Source organism: Chelonia mydas, chromosome 4, assembly GCF_015237465.2.
Source record: "Chelonia mydas isolate rCheMyd1 chromosome 4, rCheMyd1.pri.v2, whole genome shotgun sequence".
Classification (NCBI taxonomy): domain Eukaryota; kingdom Metazoa; phylum Chordata; order Testudines; family Cheloniidae; genus Chelonia; species Chelonia mydas.
In genome coordinates, this window is record NC_057852.1 from 28,053,128 (window position 1) to 28,072,940 (window position 19,813).

General features: G+C 41.5%; 1 protein-coding gene and 1 long non-coding RNA gene across 15 annotated transcripts in view; one reads left to right on the plus strand and one right to left on the minus strand.

Moving 5' to 3' along the window:
* Window positions 1-19,813, plus strand: part of RAP1GDS1 (Rap1 GTPase-GDP dissociation stimulator 1) — a 154,478-nt gene that overhangs the window by 65,017 nt on the left and 69,648 nt on the right. The window lies entirely within an intron of this gene.
* On the minus strand, window positions 14,977-18,267 carry LOC122465449. The gene is made up of 3 exons (XR_006290320.1): window positions 18,061-18,267; window positions 16,462-16,569; window positions 14,977-15,353 (listed from the first exon to the last, which is right to left on the minus strand). It is a non-coding gene; the product is annotated as an uncharacterized LOC122465449 (long non-coding RNA).

Sequence of the window (19,813 nt, forward strand, 5' to 3'; positions counted from 1 at the left end):
GTATAAACAAACTGTCTGACTGATTACCCTGATGGGTCACAGGTTGCCCACCACTGGTATAGGTAATAGAACCTGAGACTGTACTAGCTTTTGAGTGAATTCCTGTGGTGGGAGGGATGCTGCATGTAGAACATTTCTGAAAAGTTATCAGAATTACAGTTGTGAGGGGGGTTTGCTTTTTTATATCATGTTGGACATTTCAGTTAAAAAAAAAAAAAGAGAGAGAATGAAAAAATACAGAAAACAAGCAAGCAATAGCTTGCTGCAAGTCATTTTACTCACAAGAGAAGAGCACGATAGTTTAGGCTGTAATACCCTGATTGGTGTGCTTTTGTCTCATTTGCTCTCCTGTGGCTGGCCAACAAAATACAAATGTGTCTGCAAAAAACTTATGTTAACGCAAAGTTATGGCCGAATGGTTAGGTGCTGAGAAATCAGGAAACACAAAAGATAAGGTTGAATGCCCAACCATAACTCTTCCCACATGCTCAAATACATTATGATATAGTCTTTAGTTAAATGGTAATGTACTAATTTTCCAAATATAGTATGATTTAATGTTATTTTCTGCAACCTTAGATATACATGTATCTGAAATAATCCGTAAACATAGACAGACATGTCACAGACATAAATTTCAGATGAACTGCAAACCTTGTCTGTTCAGCCCAATCAGGACACACAGAATTTTGGGTAGGTTCGGTGTCTGCTTTTATTTGTATGTTTAGAAAAATATGAGGTTTGGCTCCACATTTAAACTGGATTTCTGCACATACAATAGCCTTGTAGCCAGAGGCTTTGGTTAATGGGAACTTCTCTCTAAGGGTCTTATTCTGGTCTCATTTACTCCAGATTTAACCCAGTGTATATGACAGCAGAATTTGGCTGTAACTTTAGAGGAAAAAAAAAAAAAAAAGGCAGGTATATCATCTTTGTTTTAGCCATTGAGCAACGAACAAGTTTGATTAGAGTAAATATTGTATTGAAATTACAGGGTTATGGTCAAGTCAGTGGCAAAACTCCCATTGACTTGAATCTGGCTAGAATTTCACCCACAAAGCTTTTACTAAAGAACATAAAATATATGTATCAGATTGTAATAAATCTAGATTTGCCATCGTTATGTACTAAACCCCTAACATTGGTTCCAGGGTAATTCTGAGATTAGAAAGGTTCATTCCATGCTAAAATACATGTTTAATCTACAAAATACAGAAGTAATCCCAATAGGACAATCAAATGGTGACTGTACTTTTAATATTTCTGTATCTTCACGGTAATTAGAAACCCAGATTACCAATAACTTTGTAGATGTTCGTAAAACAGATTTACTGGACCTCCTTCCAAAACTCCAAACTGAGGTCCAAACTTCAAATACATTGTAAAGTGGTTGGAGAGAAGAAGCACAAGACAAACGAAATGTCAGCCTTGTATTATGTTTTGACATTTTCTATTCAGGTATCAAACATTTTACATAGTAAGAATTTATATAGCCATAATGAAATTTCTTTGGGTTTTGAAGTGGCCTAACGGGTTTAAAAGGATGTGTTACAAATACCATTTGAAGCTTTAGGCTGTGTTTATATAATCTAATCCTATGCCCATTGGAGCGCATAGGAGCCGGAGTGGGGTTACGCCACTGCTTCCGGGAGCTGCGCGCGTGGTGCAGCCCCCAACCTGGTGCCCCAGCCGAAGTGGAGCCGAGCCGCGTGGTGCAGGTCGCAGGCCAGCTTAAAACAGCTCATGGGCTGGATCCAGCCCCCTGGCCATAGTTTGCCCACCCCGCCTTAATCGATGGAAGATTAAACAAATGGAGGAAAATAGGATAGCGCATAAACAATTAGTTTGTAATGTGGAATGCCTCCTTGCTTTGATAAGAGGCATGTCTAGACTTAAAAACATTCCTTTGCACTCCTGATCCCTGAATAAACGTTTTCAACAGAAAGAAAGAATAAAACATTTGTACTCTGGAATGTCAGTGGTCTAAGAAACTACGTTATTTCAAATTGTGTCCAAATATATTTACAGGTAAAACATGCAAAACAATAGATTTTTAATCTTACTCAGAGTATTTCATGACCAGATGGGGGTAGTTTTAAATGTTGTTTTGGAACATGTTGACCTTCTGTCTGAGCTTGGGTGCACTAGGAGTAATTCTATTACTTGTAACTACATGGAGGAGGTACGCTATAAGATATACGGGTCAGTATCTCAGTTGTAAATCATCATATGAATTCAGTTGAGCTATGCCAATTTGCACCAGTTGAAGATCAACCCCATAAATTTTATTCTGCCTGTCTAAAAACAAAGGGTCTTGAAGAAGTCCATAAAAAAGACTGCTGGAGAAACTATAAACAAGAAGGGAGCACAGAATATAGGTTTTCTACAATATTAGAGGCCTTCTGGAATATACAGTAATCAAAAAGATTATTGTTATTACAGACAGCCAGTGGTATTTCAGACACAAGAGGTTATAACATAAATAAATAACCCAGATTGACAGATAAGAACTTTGAAAATCTGTTGAGAATGTTAGTTATTTCTGGCTGTGGAATAGTCAGTATAAGGTCCTAGAAATGCCTTCATTCCTCAGCTGTGCATCAGAACAGTCTCTAAGCCTGCCAGTGAACAGGAATCAGCACGTAACTCCATAGAGCAGTGGCTCTCAACCTTTCCAGGCTACTCTACCCCTTTCAGGAATCTGATTTGTCTTGCATATCCCCAAGTTTCACCTCAGTTAAAAACTACTTGCTTACAAAATCAGACATAAAAAATACAAGTGTGTCACAGCAAACCCTATTACTGAAAAATTGCTTCCCTTCTCGTTTTTACTACATAATTATACAATAAATCAATTGGAATATAAATATTGTACTTACATTTCAGTGTACGGGGGCGTCCTCAGACTTACGACACAATTCGTTCCTCAGAATTGCATTGTAAGTCGAAATCGCTTTTCCCCCAGGAATCAGTGGTATAAAGGTCAGGGATTGGTTCCTGAATTTTCACCACAGTAACGCAGATTTTTGTACTAAATTAATTATAGATGACTAATGTAGCAACATCAATGTATTTATTTGGTAAACAGCATTCAGATAAACATATAAAATCACGTATGCTTTGACTTTCCAGAACTTTTTGAAGGGCTCTGGGCTGGGGGCTTCTCTGAATTCTGGGCTGATTTCACGAGTGCTTTTTATGTAGCCTGTTGTAAAACTAGGTAAATATCTAGATGAGTTGATGACCCATTGGAAGACCTCTGCATACTCCCAGGGATACACGTACTTCTGGTTGAGAACCACTGCCATAGGGGGCCTTGAAGTGATTTTTCACTCTGGTGCTCCTAATTACCTCAATTTGGACTCAGACCTCTAGTTTGGATAACTGATTTGCAGAAAGAAATGATAATTAGGATTAAGTAGAAATAGTGCCACTCATCTTTTTGGCTGTGATTATGGCATTTTTTTATTATTTTTATTTTTTAAATAAAAAAGGTGGAGAAAATAGCAAATGGCATATGGGGCTAAATTTGGTGAATGGTGGAAATGAAAAATGGTGAATATCTGTATGGTTAAATTTTCAAAAGTGGCATTTAAATTTAAGCCTGCAATTTTGCATGGTGATGCTATGTAGGGATGTCCAATGATGCTGACACTGTGATAGATATCGAGCAAGAAGGATCAAAAGCAGCAAACAACTTTCATAAACCCAAAAGATTTGGAGAAGTAGCATGATTGGGACTGACACAAAAATACAAATTTTAACATCAGTATCATGTCTGTCCTCAAAGTCATGGAAATCTACAACAGAAATTGTTAAGAAGATCAAGTCATTCCAAACTAAATGTCTGTGAAATATCTTCTGAGTCCATTGGAAGGAATTTCTTGCAACATCAGAAATTCTAAATAGAGCAAATCAATCTAAAGCATCAAATATGGCAAGAGGATGACGATGATGGACATATTTAGAACATACTTTAAGGTTTAAGGTAACACTGTAGAACAATAGAGAAAAGCCAGATGCATCAACATGACACTCAAAAGCCTGAACAGACCAGCATAAGACTAAAATAAATGGCAAACACTGGTGTATGCCCTAAACTCCTGAGAATGTGGGAGGATAAAGAAAATAATTTTGCATATGTTGGCCTAAAACTTTGATAGCATCACATGTGCAAATTCAGATGTGTGCACACAAATGCTGTTTGCATCCACAAATGATTTGGGGTAAAATTTTCATAAGCACGTAAGTCACATTTTCAAAAGTGACTTAGGCACTTAGTCATTGAAAGCTCATTAGTCACTTTTGAAAATAGGACTTAAACTCCTAATTCTCTTGTAGCGCTTATGAAAAGGTTACCCTTTGTGCTCAAAATGGCAGAACGAAATTTAGAGAGCAGATGGACATTCCTTTAACATTTAATAATAGCATTTTTCTAAGTGTTCATCAGTTACTTTGAGCATGTCTATACTACACCTGTAAGTTGACCTATGTAAGGTTGACTTACAGCCACCACAGGAATTACTGTGGTGGTTCATGTCCACAGTACCCTCCTTCTGTCAGTGATGCTTGTCCTCACCAGGAACGCTTCCACCGACTTGAGAGGCATTGTGTGTGTGTGTGTGTGTGTGTGGTGGCGCGGGGGAGCCCTGAGAGCCCAGGCTCTCAGCTCCACATGCAGCTCCCCACCAGGAGCCTGACTCCTCCTCCAACCCCCTGAGCTCTTGGCTCCCCATTCCCCGCTGGGAGCCCGGCAGCTATCTGGGCTCCCGGCAGCGAGCTCTGTGCCCAGGCTGCCGGGCTCCAAGCGGGGAGCCAGGGCTATGAGCAGGAAGCCAGGAGCCCAGGCAGCTGCCAGGCTCTGAGCTGGGAGCCTGGGTGCAGCTGGGCTCCGAGCAGGGAGCCAGGAGCATGGGTGGCAGTCAAGCTCTAGCGGGAGCCCCCCACCTGCCTAAGGATGACAGCCCGAGCTGTGAGTCGAGCTTTCTTGTCAATGTCCTGGCTCCAGCAGGGAACCGTGAAATTGACAAGAATAACAGCCAGCAACCCATGTAAGTAACACAATGTCTACAGGGACACTGTGTTGCCTTGACTACACCAACATAAGCCCTACGCCTCTCCTGGCGGTGGAGTTGTTATGTCGGTGTAGTAGGGCACTTACATCGTCAGGAACAAGGCTGTAGTGTGGACACTGACGTTATTAGGTTGACATAATCTGCCTTACGTCAACCTACTTCTGTAGTGTAGACCAGGCCGTTGTTTTGCTTGTATATACAGTGAAGCCTGTGCTAATGGTGGCCAGCTAGTTGCTGTCACCTGTAGTAATGGCTAGGAAAGTTTCAGTCCCAGGAGGATTCTTTCATGTTAATTGTGCTGTGTTATGGGGTCTCTCTTGGTAAAACAGCCATAAAAATTTAGATCCCTTTGCTGTCTGCTATAAAGTTTCACTTAATGATCACCAATAAGCCCTATTTTAAGAATCAGTTAAAGGAATTTTAAGATCAGAAAACAGCTGCGTATGTGCAGGATTAGCAAGGACTTCGGTTGTAAGAGAAACAAATATTTTGACATTGTTTACAGCTCAATGGCCAATATATCAAACTCTTTAAACAGGTGAATAATACACACCAAACACCGTCCTTCCATTAATACTGAACCATTTTAACTCTACAGTACTGAAACCTAATTTCTAACAAAAGAAAACTATGTTCAGTGTTTAAAAAATTAAACTACAGTGACTTAAGTTTGCTGCACCAGACATCCTGTGAGACCTGCGTGAGGTGATCAGAGGTTCCCTTAATCGTTTTGAGAGGGAATAGAGGTTAATGGTGACAGAACCTGCTTTTTTTTTTTTTTTTAAATGAAAGGTTTGCAAAGATTAATTTGTTTAGTGATCTTTGCCCCGTCCCCTATTGATTGCAAGTCCACATTACAAAAAGTAACATTTTCAATTCCTTATAGTGGTTAAAGTGGGAGTATACTCCCAGGATTAAGCAAAAACAGAGCACAGATTTTCTTTAGACAAGAAAGGTGGCATTCCTTCCATTTCAGTATAAATGTGTTAGGGAGAAACTAGACGTGGTTCACTGTACCACACTTCAGTGCATACTTGTTTATTTTATTATCAGGGCCAGATCTCCTGCTTCCATGGTAAAACCTGACCGGGGGAGCGGGGAAGACGGACTAAGGGAAAGGAATTCTCTGTGGGGACCTTATTGCAGAGTCCCTGCCTCTTTGTTCTCTCTGTTCGGGAAGGGAAGGATTTGCCTCCCCAAGGATTGAGCTACAGAGCCCAGCACGAAGCCCTGCATATCCCAAGAGAAATGCAAGAAGCCAGAGCCATCTGTAGAAAAGCCCTGTGCTCCATCCAGGCCAGCTCTGTGCCCTCAGCAGACCCTCAACTCACTTCCTGGCAGTGTGGCTCAACTGTTACTGTGCAAAAAGGGACTGCCTCTGGGCTCAGATGCTCCTGGGAACCACTTAAAGGGAAATTCCCACCATGAAGGGGGCTCTTTGGAACGCATAATACAGCTACAGGGAATCTCCATGAGGCTGGTCAGGGAGACGGCATGCATCCCCCATGCCCATGTCCTTCCCTCCTTGTCACAGAGTTTAAGGCCAGAAGGGAACCCCAAATCATCAAGTCTAACCTACTGCGTATCCCAGACTACCAGCACCACCCAGGACCTGCACACAAAACCCAACAACCAAAATTGGACCAAAGTATTACAGCCCACAGGAGACTAAACTAGTACGTACCACAGGTGGAGAATCAGAAGGACCAAGTGCATCAATGCCTGAGGTCCCTGCAATGGCAGGAAAGTGATTAAGATATACCCAGATAATCCAAGCAAGAGACCTTCACAGCGCATCATGCTGCAGAGAAAGGCAATCTGACCTGGGGCAAAATTCCTTCCCAATCTCACATATGATGCTCGATTAGACCCTGAGCATGTGAGCAAGAACCAGCTGGCTAAGCGAGCATACCCAGCCACCACTACCTGTGCAGGTTCTCACCCCATGGAGAACCTTCTTTATGGTCCTAGGAATTAAGGATGGTGCCATAGAGGTGGGTAATGGTCCCTGTTGCATGGGTTGGGTGAGATATGGAGGATTTGGAGGATCCCCTCAGTGAAGGATTTACGGGCATAATCTGCCCCTAGGTTTTTTTGTTTTTTTTAAATGTACCCATCCTATTGTCTCATAGCAAATGTACATACCTTTAAAAAGTTCAAATCAGATTAGTGAAGTCTGCTAAAATAACTCTCAACCTTGTGTTAAAAAATCAGCATTTTCTCTGAAGTGTTTTACTTACTATTATTGCAAGTCACGCCTACAGTTATTACTGAAAGAGATCAGAGAGGGGAGCACTTCTGTTTCTGTTTGTTTGTTTCCTCTGTAGATTTTTGACCGTTCTCTACAATAGTCATTTTAACTTTCCAGAGTCAGGCAGGCCCTGGTCCTCCAAACACTGATATGCTTAAAGTTAACTTTAAAGTCTTGATAGTGGATATTTAAAAGCAGGATTAAGCCCTATGGCCCTCAGTGGTGTAGGACAATGCCTTTAAATGAGTCTATTCAGAAGGAGGAGGAGATGGAAGTGGAAAGGGACAGGAGAGCTAGCAAAGGAGAAAAAGAATGAGTAAGGGGAATAAAGCTGAAGAAGAAATGAGAGAGCAGAAGGAATGATATAAAAAAATTTTTGAATGGAAAACTAATACACAGTATGTAATTATTTGAATTGATAGGGGTGCTGAGCCGCTAATTCCTGTTGACTTCAGCAGAAATTGCTGGTACTGGTGATTTGGCTCAGCATGTACAATACTGTTACGTATTTTGTATGCTGTTACATACTGTGTGTTCTATAGTACAGAAAGGAAAATGAACAATATAAACAAAGGCCTTGATCCTGCAAACATTTTTCTTCACTTTAAGGAGGATACAAGTAGGGTTTATGCACCTGTGTATACTGTGCACATGGTGAAGCATTTTCAGGTTCAGGGCCAAAAGGTATACAGCCTGTTTTGTAATCTCTATGGATCACCATCAATTCCAGTTCTTATATAACAATGAGTCACAGTGAGCTGAGGAAAGATACAGAGCGAGTGTATGTCTTTAGTGGTTATATTTTCATTTTGTTCCCGAGTGCAGTGCCTCTGCTGAGGGTCATCTAAACCTGGGCTTCCTGATGGAGAGTGAAATGAGTGAAGAAGTTAAAAGGACAGCGTAGAGTAACCTAATATGAATATTTAGATTTTTGTAATCAAAATAGTTTTACAAAATCTATATAGATAAAAATATTTATACTCGCAGTATATTTTTTAGATGTAATGGAAACAGTTTTTGATTTGGACATAACTATTCAAACTGCCAACCCCATTCCTTGCAACCCAAGCATTGCAGCCTTTTGCTAGCATGTGAGAACTGACTAAATATAAAAGTTAAAATTACTGTGCATTCTTTGTCCGTGTGAAGGCAATGCAAACAGTAAACACCTTAAAGGGGGGAAATGTATGTGATTTTAAATGATCATTTTTAATCATTTAAAATAGATAGGATTAGTAACAGAAGAACATTTTGAATGTAAAACAAAATTTTTGTTTCATTTTGGAGGAAACTTCCTGGATTTACTCAGCCAGCAGTATCCTTTTATTAATTTCTAGCCCCAAAAAACTGCCAAAGACTGATAATTTAAGAGTTGCTTGGAACCGAGATTTGATTTAGAAAAAAAAATCAAGTAATCACAGTTATCTCTGACCTACAGCAATACAATTGTATCTAATGATAAAAAAGCAACTGTAGACCTGAGACTATGGTTTATTCACCAACAGACACTTTTTTGAACATACTGGTTCCCACATAAACTAATGGTAGTGGGCCTCATAAACGCTGACTGCTTCTGGAAATGTAACTCCCTTGGTGCTACATTGGCTCGTATGTTTTGGGAGTACCTCTGTATCATGAATTTCTGATATGAGCTGGGTCAAAGGACCAGTTTGATATTGGATGCTAAGTTGGAGCCCTCCGGCTTAAGTTTTGTTCTTGGAAATATTTCTGATACCTGGAAACAAGGCAGCATTGGTTCCAAAATGCAGCTTTGGTCACTAAAAAAAATGAATCCTGCAAAATGTGGAAAAGTTGATCTCCACCAAACATTGATGCCTGATCAGTGATATGGCTGACCTCACAGCTACAGACAACATGGATTCCACAGAAGGAGAATGCTCAAAAAATTCAAAGCAATTTGGGCTGACTTTTTAAGAGGGCTGTGATTAATATAGATCCTGCAGCTGTGTCGCTTCCCCTCTCCCTCCCTTGATCCTAAACTTACTTTGTGTATTATGATGAATCTGCTATTTTTAGTATATTTGTTGTTTTTGGAAAAACTAATACAAATTATAAATATAACAATATTTTAACCAGATATTGCTTTTTAATGAAACATGAATCATGCCCATGAAATCAAAGTCTGCTATCCTTCCATAAACAAAATGGATTGTGGGAGACGGAGTGCTTGAGCAAAGCATTTTTGTAGTGAAATATTTTTTTAAAAAAGAAAAGGAAAGAAAATACACAAAACAGTGATGGAACTTTTAGCCTCTGCTGGAGGGGATGGCTTAGATTTAGTCTGCATTAGACAAGGTTTACCGATATAGCTGTTCTGGCAAAGCTTCCTAGTGTAGGACCCACTTTTTTCTGGCAAAAATATGATTTTGATGGTATAGCTTCTACCAGTTTCTCAAGCAAAATAAGCCATACTAGTAAAAGCACTTTTTTTGTTGGTATAACTGCCAGGAAAAAAAGTAGTAAAAATTCACAACCTTAATTGATCCTACTATACCAGCAAAAGTTTCTAAAATACACCTTCCTTTAGTAACCTATGCTTCCTGGAGCTACAGGTTAAAATCAAACAGCTTGACTCAGCAAGGTAGAGTTCCATTGATTTTACTATGCAGATTTTTCAGCCAAGTGTTTTATGTGGAACATAAAGAGCCCAAGATACATGTTTCTAGAATAGAGGTTTTCCCGAATAGCATTGTATAAAATGTTCCTCCTCCACCGCATGGGGTATGCTTATTTCAGTGGTACTATAGATGTATAATTTGGGAAGTACATTGGGATGAAAGTGCTATATAAGGCTTGTAGGGTGTGCTACGAGGATATGGCCAGCAGAGTAAGTGCAGCCTGGGGCACTCAAATCAAGATGTCTGTTACGTGACCTTTGTGAGTCTTCGTATGTGTAGATGGGACTCCTGGCCTGAAGTACACAGGCCTCAGAAGCTTGCTTAGGGTTATCATTCATATGAAAGGTACCTGTTTACCTAACAGTGGCTCATGGTCTGTATTAATTGGTTACGTTGTTTACCTAAGATCAATTTGCCTGGCTCTGTATTGATCGGTTACTATGTTTATATATATATATAATATAATGTTGTTACCAGTTCTTTGGAGCTATCTGCTGGTCAAGTTACGTCACTTGACTCTGCCTGGTCTGCGTTCCAAGTAGACAGTACCTGGCCAAACCAGGAGGGCATCAGGCGGAACCCAAGGGGATTACTACCACCCAGACTGGAGGAAGGATAGTGCGGAAGCTAGATGGATAGAACCCAACAAATGTAAAATATTGTCATAGTACATTCTACGTAATTTGATCGCACTGTGGGCTTGTCTAGACTTAAAACACTACAGTGGCACAGCTGGAGGTGCACCCGAAGTGTTTCAGTGTAGACACTATTTTTGCCAATAGAAGATGTTCTCCTGTTGGTGTAGTTAATCCACCTCCCTGAGAGGCGGTCGCTAGATCAACAGAAGAATTCTTCCATCGACCTATTGCTGTCTACAAAGGGACTAAGATCAGCTTAACAATGCTGTTCAGGGTTGTGGATTTTTCACACTCTTGACTGACAGTGAAACAGACCTAATTTTCTAGTGTAGACCAGGCCTAAATCAGGATGACTGCTTTATTGAAATGTCTCCCAGGAAACTGGCTTAACCTAGTGATACCGAATGGTAATCACTGCTGCTTAGTGAGGTTAGTATTTAACAAATTCCACTTAACGGTAATGAATTCAACTAGTGCCAAGTAGTTAAATGGTGTTTATCCAACTGTTAAATTCCAGTGCAATTCCTTGAATACACAATTTGCCAAATAAAGACTGTGTTTATATTTTCTCCTCAAGAGGTATAGGTCATTAATATTCCAGATAATGAAAGTTACAAGTTCCACTGGCAAAACTTTCTTCTTAAATAATTATTTTTAACACATGTATAAAAGCAAAGCAAAAACTTCTTTGCCAAAACTAGTGTTCAGAAATCAGTGCAGAGTGGTTTGAAAGCTCGTCCATAACATGGCCTGATGTGCTTATGAGTTTAAATATGATCTCTTTGTATCATTAGACTTGTATTTAATCAATGCAAGTAGTAAAACCTGTTTTAAGTAATCGCACAAAGGACTGACAAAAATTGTTTGGTTTATAAAGATATTCTCCCAATATTGTACTCTTCATTTTGGGATATTTTGAAGCAGACTCAAGATAGCAGGTTGCTTAATAGAAATTTAGTAAATCACAGTACGTTTTAACAGCCTTCAGACTTGACTTGATTTTTACTCTAAACCAGATCTGAAGAAAGCAGTTTACAAAATGGACATCATATTCCCATTTTACAGAGGGGGAAACTGATATGCAGGGAGATTGAGTGTCTTGCCCAAGGTCACACAAGTTAGATTGGTAGAAACAAGACAGAGGGCAGACTTAGACTTTCACCCAAGTTTAGCATAGAGTAAAATTGCCAACAGTTTGATCCAATAAGTTGTATTTTCAGAGCGATATAGATGGATAACTGGCCCAGTTGCTTTCATTAGCAATTTTTCATTAGCTTTCATTCTTTGTGAAGTATGCCAAGTACTCATGTGCATGTTTCCCCAGAGAGAACCAAACAAGAGTGTGAAATTACTGAGACAGTTTATGCACACGATAGACTATTTAAAGGGTGGTTCTCACCCCCAATTCACTTTTAATCTTTGGGTAGAGTTTTTAGAGTATTAGCCCGATCTGGGTTGGTTTGTCTTTCATTTTTTAAAAATCTTGAATCTGATATTTTACTTAGGCTATGTCTACGCTATAGCTTAAACCACTCCCCTGAGCGACGTAAATTATGCCGGCATAAGCGCCCGGGTGCGCTGCAGTCTCCTGCTGACATAACTTCTGCCGTTCATGGAGGTGGTTTTATTATAATGCATAGAGGGTCTTCACCAGCTGTGCTGCCGCAGCACTATACACGTAGGCATGGCCTTAGAAATCTCCATGCACTATGACTCTACTTCTCTATTAGAAATATGGGTGGCCTCTCCCGGCTGCTGCTGAAGGAGGCAGAACAGAAAGCAGACACTGTCTTAGCAACAGTCATTCTGGAAACACGCAGCTAACAGAGAATTCCCCCCTCCCTCCCTTTTAAGGATCCAGTTTGTAAGGCAGATGGAGAAACAAATTCCCAACAAATAATGTGTGTTTGTGGGGCGCACACTAGCTAATGGGGGAGGACATGCCAGTGGGAACTCAGATATTTATATTTATCTCTGCATACAAAGAGGGATGATTATTTTATTGGGGCAGTATTCTGTAAAAATGGATCTCTATAAGCAGGATGATCTTTTAGGTTCAGTCATGGCAAGGCTAAGTCTTCCCTTACGAGCAATATGCATTTCCAGATGAGATCCCATAATTTGTTTTATTGATGTTCTTTATGAGCCACTTTTTATGTTTCTTTAGTCAGACTAGGAGCTAGATTTGGATGCACAGAGAATAAGTCAGGAGGCTAATGAAAGACAAACATGCACGGTGCTCCTTGCGGTAGGCAATGAACTGTAAATACATGTTTTTGGTTGCGTGCATCTGTGTCTGTAGTTTTACGAGGATGTGCCAGGCAATAAAATTTTCCTTGTCCCCTTCCCTCACCCAGCTTGCTAAAAGAGCAAATTGAACGCTTTCTGTCGTGTTGCATGTGGCTCATTGTAACTTATTTAGTCATTCATCCTCCTCTCCCTCTGAGGAGTTCATGTGGGAGTGACATTATGAAGTCAAGGTAATTTTCTACGGTGATTGCAGGAGGTTTATAAAATGTCCTTGCAGAAACAATATGTACGTTCTTCAAAACAATAAATCACGAACATGGTTGGTTTAATAAAGAAGGCAATAGTGAAGTTGCTTGAGTTGCTTATTTATAATTCTGTGGTGCACTCCCTCCTCCCTGTAAAGTCCTGTGGTGTGGGAATTATTCCATCTCTAGCCATCTGTATTGAAGTTTATTCTAAACTCTTTCTACTAAAATACAAAACACCTTACACCAAAATAATGGTGTAACAAACTAATTTTTCGAGGGAGCAGGGACTGAATTTCAGTATTTTTCTCCTATGAGCAAGTAGCAAGTAGCAGCATTTCTTCTGAATTATCCCTCCCCCTCGCCCCTCTTTTTACACTCGAGGATGGAAGAAAGGATGCGGAGATGTAAAGAATGAAACACAATGTGAACAGAAAATACAGCTGAGAGAGAGTGAACAGCTTCGTTTGAGGGTCTCTGAATCTTTTCTGTGGTGATTTTACTACTTAATTAACCAGTCATGCTCTACTCTGCCATTTAGATCTGCAGCCTTAAAGACGTTGCTACTCACCCACACCCTTCATTCTTCCCACTGCAGGCACTGCATGAAGCATGAAAAGCAGGGAAATTCACATTTTAATCACTCTGCTATGTCATTAAGAGGGTTTTGGTCCTGTGTGATCAAACATACTCTTTGTGCTGATACGTAGCAACTACAGGGAAGTCTATGGCTGAAGGCTTAGCCTTAATTCTATTTCTCCATTTTTGCCACTTCGGTTTTTTAATATACTATTGTTGCCCCTTTTCAACCCAACTGGCTAGTCAGAGTTTGGGGCTCTGGCGATGTTGCAGTAGGAAGTAGAAATTGATGGGAGTCTGGTATTTTCTTTGATGCAATCTTGTTTATTTACAAGGAATGTATAAAGTTCAGAAGGAACCAAGAATAAAAGGGACAATTTCTTAGCTTACAGCTCCCAAATCTCTTGGCTTTCTTGCCTCTCCTCCTCTCTGTTCTTGTCTGTCTAGCGTTTCAGTGTAATCTCGCTTCACAGACACACCCCACTCCCAAAAGAACCCCAACCCCAATACTGATCCAAAAACCCCAGAGTGGGTTCACACACACTTTTTTGTCCTTGATTGGAGTTTATGGTTACAGTTCTGTTAATTCAAGGGTGAGCTCACACCTATCAATCTCCATGAGGTTTTAACTCGACCCATAACATTTCCCCCAGCTCATAACACTATGTTGCATGCAATGGGCTCGATTTTCAAAGAAACTGTTGCATGTACATAGTAGCAACAATAGATAGGCATTTTTCTGCACTCAGCGATTGGTGCCAGTTTTCAGAAGCACTGTGCATACAGTGCATGCATACAGGTTGAAAATTAGGCCTTCAAAGAAAGCTTCTCAAGTCCGTTTACAGCAAAGGGATTTTGCAGAGTGGCTTTGGAATGCCCGGCTGGCCACTGTGTCAGATTTTTAAAGCCAGGGTTAAATAGCTTGAAGGGAGCTATCTATTCGGTCTAGGCAAGATGGTAAAAAATGTATAGCACTGGCCCTGCAGGATCTCCCTCTTCCTCAGATTTGCCTGAGAATAGGAAGAGCTGGTGTTGGATCTGCCTAGTTCTCCTTCCCCCAGCAGACCTAAGAGCAGCAGGAATGTGATCCAGCTGGATGTTGGCTCTGCCAGAGATAGTACATTGTAACGCAATAGAACCTTAATAAAATTTTACACTAGAAACATTAAAAGTCAACAAGTTTGGAAAGAGCCTAGCACATAGTTGTAAACATGCAGGCAGTCTCTGAGCACCCCCTTGTGGCCCAGTGTGGCACTACAAGTCCACTCCACAATTTCTCCAAGTGGAGCAGCAGTAGATTCCATTTTAACAGCCCAAAGCAAGGAGAAGACAACACAGAATAACCAGATGCCATGTCCCCTTTTAATAAGGTTTCTGGCCAAGAATCATTACAATAGACAGTTCATCACGCCCAGGGTTCAAGCCTCCCAAACTTGCAGTCCACACCCAAGTCTCTGAGTCAATTTAGGCTGGTCTCCTGGGGTCTGAGAGGAGCTGCAGCCAGCCTGACTTCTGCTCCTCTCTTTCCCTTGCTCTGTTTTCTGTTCCTGTTTATATAACTCCATCCCCAGGGCAGGACAGGGCCTCCTGGATCATTCCCCAGGTGGCAGGCAGTACACTCACAGTAACCAAATAATAATTGCTTCAACCTAGAAAACCAACGTCTTCTCCAACGCCTGCCAAAGGAACAAATAAGAAAGGGGGAGGTTATTACATATGTTTAAACTGTTAGCATTTTTACAGTTCTCAAATAATACGAAATATTCTTAGGATTGATCTTCACTACAGGGAGATTGATGCTGCTGCAATCGATGCAGCAGGGATCGATTTAGCGGGTCTAGTGAAGACCCACTAAATCAATGGCAGAGTTCAACTCCAGTCCTCCACCTCTCCGAGAAGAGTAAAGGAAGTCGAATGGAGAGCATCTTCCGTCGACACAGTGCAGTGAAGACACCGCAGTAAGTCGACCTAGGCTACGTCGACTCCAGCTACATTATTCACGTAGCTGGAGTAGCGTAACTTAGGTCGACTTACCCCAGTAGGTGAAGACAAGCCTTTACTCTGCATGGCCCTGTGGGGACATCAGCCTCCGCTAGCTGTGGGAGCATCATTTCCCAAAGGCTGAGACTCTGCAAGAGGAAAAAAAACCCAAACCTTTAGCAGGGTTTAAAATCACCCTGGCAATACCACTACATAAATACATATAATAGGCTATATGACCCCAGAACAAATAAAACAATCCAACTTATCCTTTTAGGACTCTCAGATGTCATTCATCACGTCTGACTCCCTTCCCCTTTTCTGCAGATGTCTGCTGCCATATCAATCTTGGGAGGCCATAAGGCATCGATTCGGTTGGTGAGATTCATCAGCTACTCACTCAATGCTTCCTGAGGTCCCTAGCCCTCACCACATCAGCCGCTGGTTATTAGAGGGAAACCCAAAAGGGAAGGAAAACTATGTATGTTGATTTTTTTTAATTTAGCCTGCAGCTACAGTCCTCTACAGCTCAGACCAAAGTTACAGTGCATCCCACAGGCTAGGCGGGGCCTACAACAGCAATCAATAATAAGAATCTTAACACATCTTCGAAAATTAAGCCATGAGCTAACTTGCCTCGTTGAAGCGCTGCCTCACAAATATTTCCTCCTTTCCCTGACAGCTCCTCCTGTCTGACACTTGCATCTAAAGCCACCCCTCAAAAAAGCCCTTCTTGTCTCTTTCTCCTACAGCTATTTATTGCCAGTTCCCCCACCAGCTGCTGCCTCTTCTGAGGTGGGGTACCTTGCCCAGCAGACAAGTAAGAGCTGATTGGAGACCTTCTCCATTGGCACCTCCGTCTCCCGTCTGCCAGAACCATGTTGTAACTTGCACATGGCTTAATCCTTCTTTCTGAGGAACAAAAGGAATAGTAAAGCCTGGAGTAGGAGTACTGGAAATAACCAGCCATTTTCATGTTTATAAATAAACCACCTTTTTACGTGAGGTCAGACAATTTCCCATAGTATTTCAAAGCCCTACCAAAAATTGTTGTTCTTTTAACTGCTGAAGTATCTATCCAATTCCAAATGTTTTAAGAAAGCAATTTAATTTTAAAAATTAGTCCCATGCTGCAGTCCATTGATATTTTCCCCTAAATGTTTATATTAGAACGTGAACCTGATGAACTCTAAACCTCTGAAAAACTGAGCTTATTATGAAGGTGTAAAAAGGACTCTTTACTCTCGAGATATGTGCGTGATGTAATATGCATTTGACCTACCATTTGGGGACTCCTTATACAGAGGGTGCACAATAAACACGTCTGCCATTTTTCTAGATCAATATGTTTTCTGCTTAAAGGTCACTGTCCCAATACAGTGGACTCTACTCGTCTTCAGATGAGTTGATATACTCTGCACAATGGGCTAAATTATGAGGAGCACTGAGGGTGGGGTCTGCTGAGAGCTGCAGTGGATGCGTGGAGATGCTCTGTGCTTTCTATATGCACAGGGCAGCTGCAGGCCGAATGCCACAGGGAGTGCTGTAAATCGTGTGTGTTATATAGCTTTCCTTCCGCTTGGTGATGAAAGTAGAGCATGCATTTCCCACAGTGCTTGGTGGCAGGTACTAGCAAGGTGGGGTGGATTGGTAGACATGGCCATGCCCCCTGGTAGCTTGGAAGTGCTGCTGGGCATGATAACTAGCCTCTACTGTTGCCTTTGTGCTGGAGAAATCGTAGTGTCAGTACTCTACCTGGGTCATGGGAGCCAGTGCATGTGGGGATGAAGGCATTTTGTTTGGTGTTTTTTGTTTTTGAAAGGGAGAGGAGATGCAGTGGTGGCTTCAATAACGCTCCATAGCAAGAGAAGGACCAAAGTGCTATTTCTGTTTGCATTCTCTGCAGCTGATATTCAGATTTCCAGCAGAAGTCTAGTAAGCTGAGGAGTGTATTTTTATTGGTACTCACTTGCTTATCTCAATCAAATAAATCAGAGCGTATTTGCCGCACACAACTTGCCTGAAGCACCATTTAATTTTATTTCCCCCACTTCTTGCAGGTCACAGGACGTATTTTATTCTATGTATGTAATTTATACATTGCACAGTAATGAGTCCGTCAAAAGGAAGGCCATAAAAATAAGACTGGATACTGTATATCTCAGCAATGTGTCAGGTGAAACCACATTAATGCCTCCTGCCTACTAATTGTGGCTCACATTGTGCGGATCAGTAGAACTCCACATTTCCAGATATGTTTTCCTGTACTTTAGCAGCTGAAATCAAAGGGGTCTGTTATCCCGTGCATACAAATGAAACTACTATCTGGAACTCCTTTCATCATTGACATGCATTGTGTGTGTAAATCGTCTCTTTCATCCATGCATCCATTCAAGAACTTACCTGCAAAATGTGTGCAGAATTGGCCTATTTGTAACATCTTCCAAATGGATCATTAACATTTTCTTGTGATGACATAAGGTTCTGCATATCTGAAAACTCGCAACTAATGTGTAAACCTGTAAATAGATGAATAATAATAATTAGCACTTATGTGTTGCTGTTGAAAGTGCTGTATAAATATTAGTTAATTAATCCCTGTTCAGTAGTAATCAGATGTTATCACCATTTTAAAGATGAGAAGTCACTCTTTGGACACCAGGAGGGTCAAGGAACTATCAACCCCCTACAGGCCAAAACGAATGCTATCCAGCCCTGGAGCACCCATGGAAAAAAAATGAGTGGGTGCTTAGCACCCTCCCGCAGCCAGGCTTGCCCCAGTGCCTGCCTCCCACTGGCTTCCCCGCCAATCAACTCCTCCCCGCGCCTCCCACCCGCTACAGATCAGCTGTTTTGCAGTGTGCAGAAGGCACTTGGGGGGGAGGGGGAGGAGTGGGGATGGGGCATGCTCGGGGGAGGGGTGGAACTGGGTGGGAAGAGGCGGGGTGGAGGTGGGGGCTTGGAGGAAGGAGTGGAGTGGGGGCAGGGCCTGGGGCTGAGCAGGAGTTGAGCACCCCCGTGGGAAAGTTGGAAGCTGGCACCTGTGGTTTCATATCTTGTAGTATTTGCAAGACACCCATGAGAGAGGGGGAGATTTAAAACAGCAGATTGAGTTCAGATGGATTTGTTCTGCTTTGCACAAGAACATCAATTACTGCATCTCATCTGACGTTCTTAAAGAATGCAGTAACTTTTAGCATGAATGATAAAATACAACAGAAGTCCCATTGCATTTATAAAATGACAAAATAACAGTTGCCATCTAATCATATGTGTATGGCACTCATGTTAATCTGAAATGTAAAAACATTTGACAGTAGGAAAAAAACCCACATACTTAGTATGTAGTACCTCTTGCTTTAATCCCTATGAGAATTACCACTGTTTTTCAATAGGTTATTATCCAAGGATGGAAGGTGGTCCTTGTCAGTATACAGATGTCCCTCGACAACTGGAAGGAAGGGGAAGAGAGTCCTCCTTGAAACACTTGATCCCCAACTAGGCTGACCAGACAGCAAGTGTGAAAAATAGGGATGGGGGTGGGGGGTAATAGGAGCCCCAAATATCAGGACTGTCCCTATAAAATGGGGACATCTGGTCACCCTATCCCCAACTCAGCATAGAGAACCCAATTTCATTTCTTCTGTCCCTGCCACTGGGGCTGAAGAGGAGTTACTGCTGCCTTAGCACAGTAATTCTCAGCACACCAATGTGTATGGAGAGTGGGAGAGAAGACCAACGTCAGCATAATTCTCTGTCTCCTTACCCCACACTTTCAGACATGTGCACTGACTACATAGCTTTCTGCTGCCCCAAGAGGAATGTGTCTCCTCCACCTATATTTCTGTACTAAGTGGACCTGCCCCATGATTGGTCAGCTCAGTGTACCACCTGTTTATTGTTACATAGAGCAGTCTACACTAGAAGTGCTACATCAGTGTGAAAATGAGAGAGAGCTCTCCCATCAGCATAATCACTCCACCTCTGCGGGAGGCAGAAGCTATGTCAGCGGGAGAGCATCTGCTGTCAACATAGTGCTGGTGTGGACAGTGCTTGGGTCACTGTAACTTGTGTTGCTCCAGGAGGTGTCTTTTTCACACCCTATAGCGACGTAAACTAGATCGACTTAACCAGTAGTCTAGACTTGCCTGTTGGT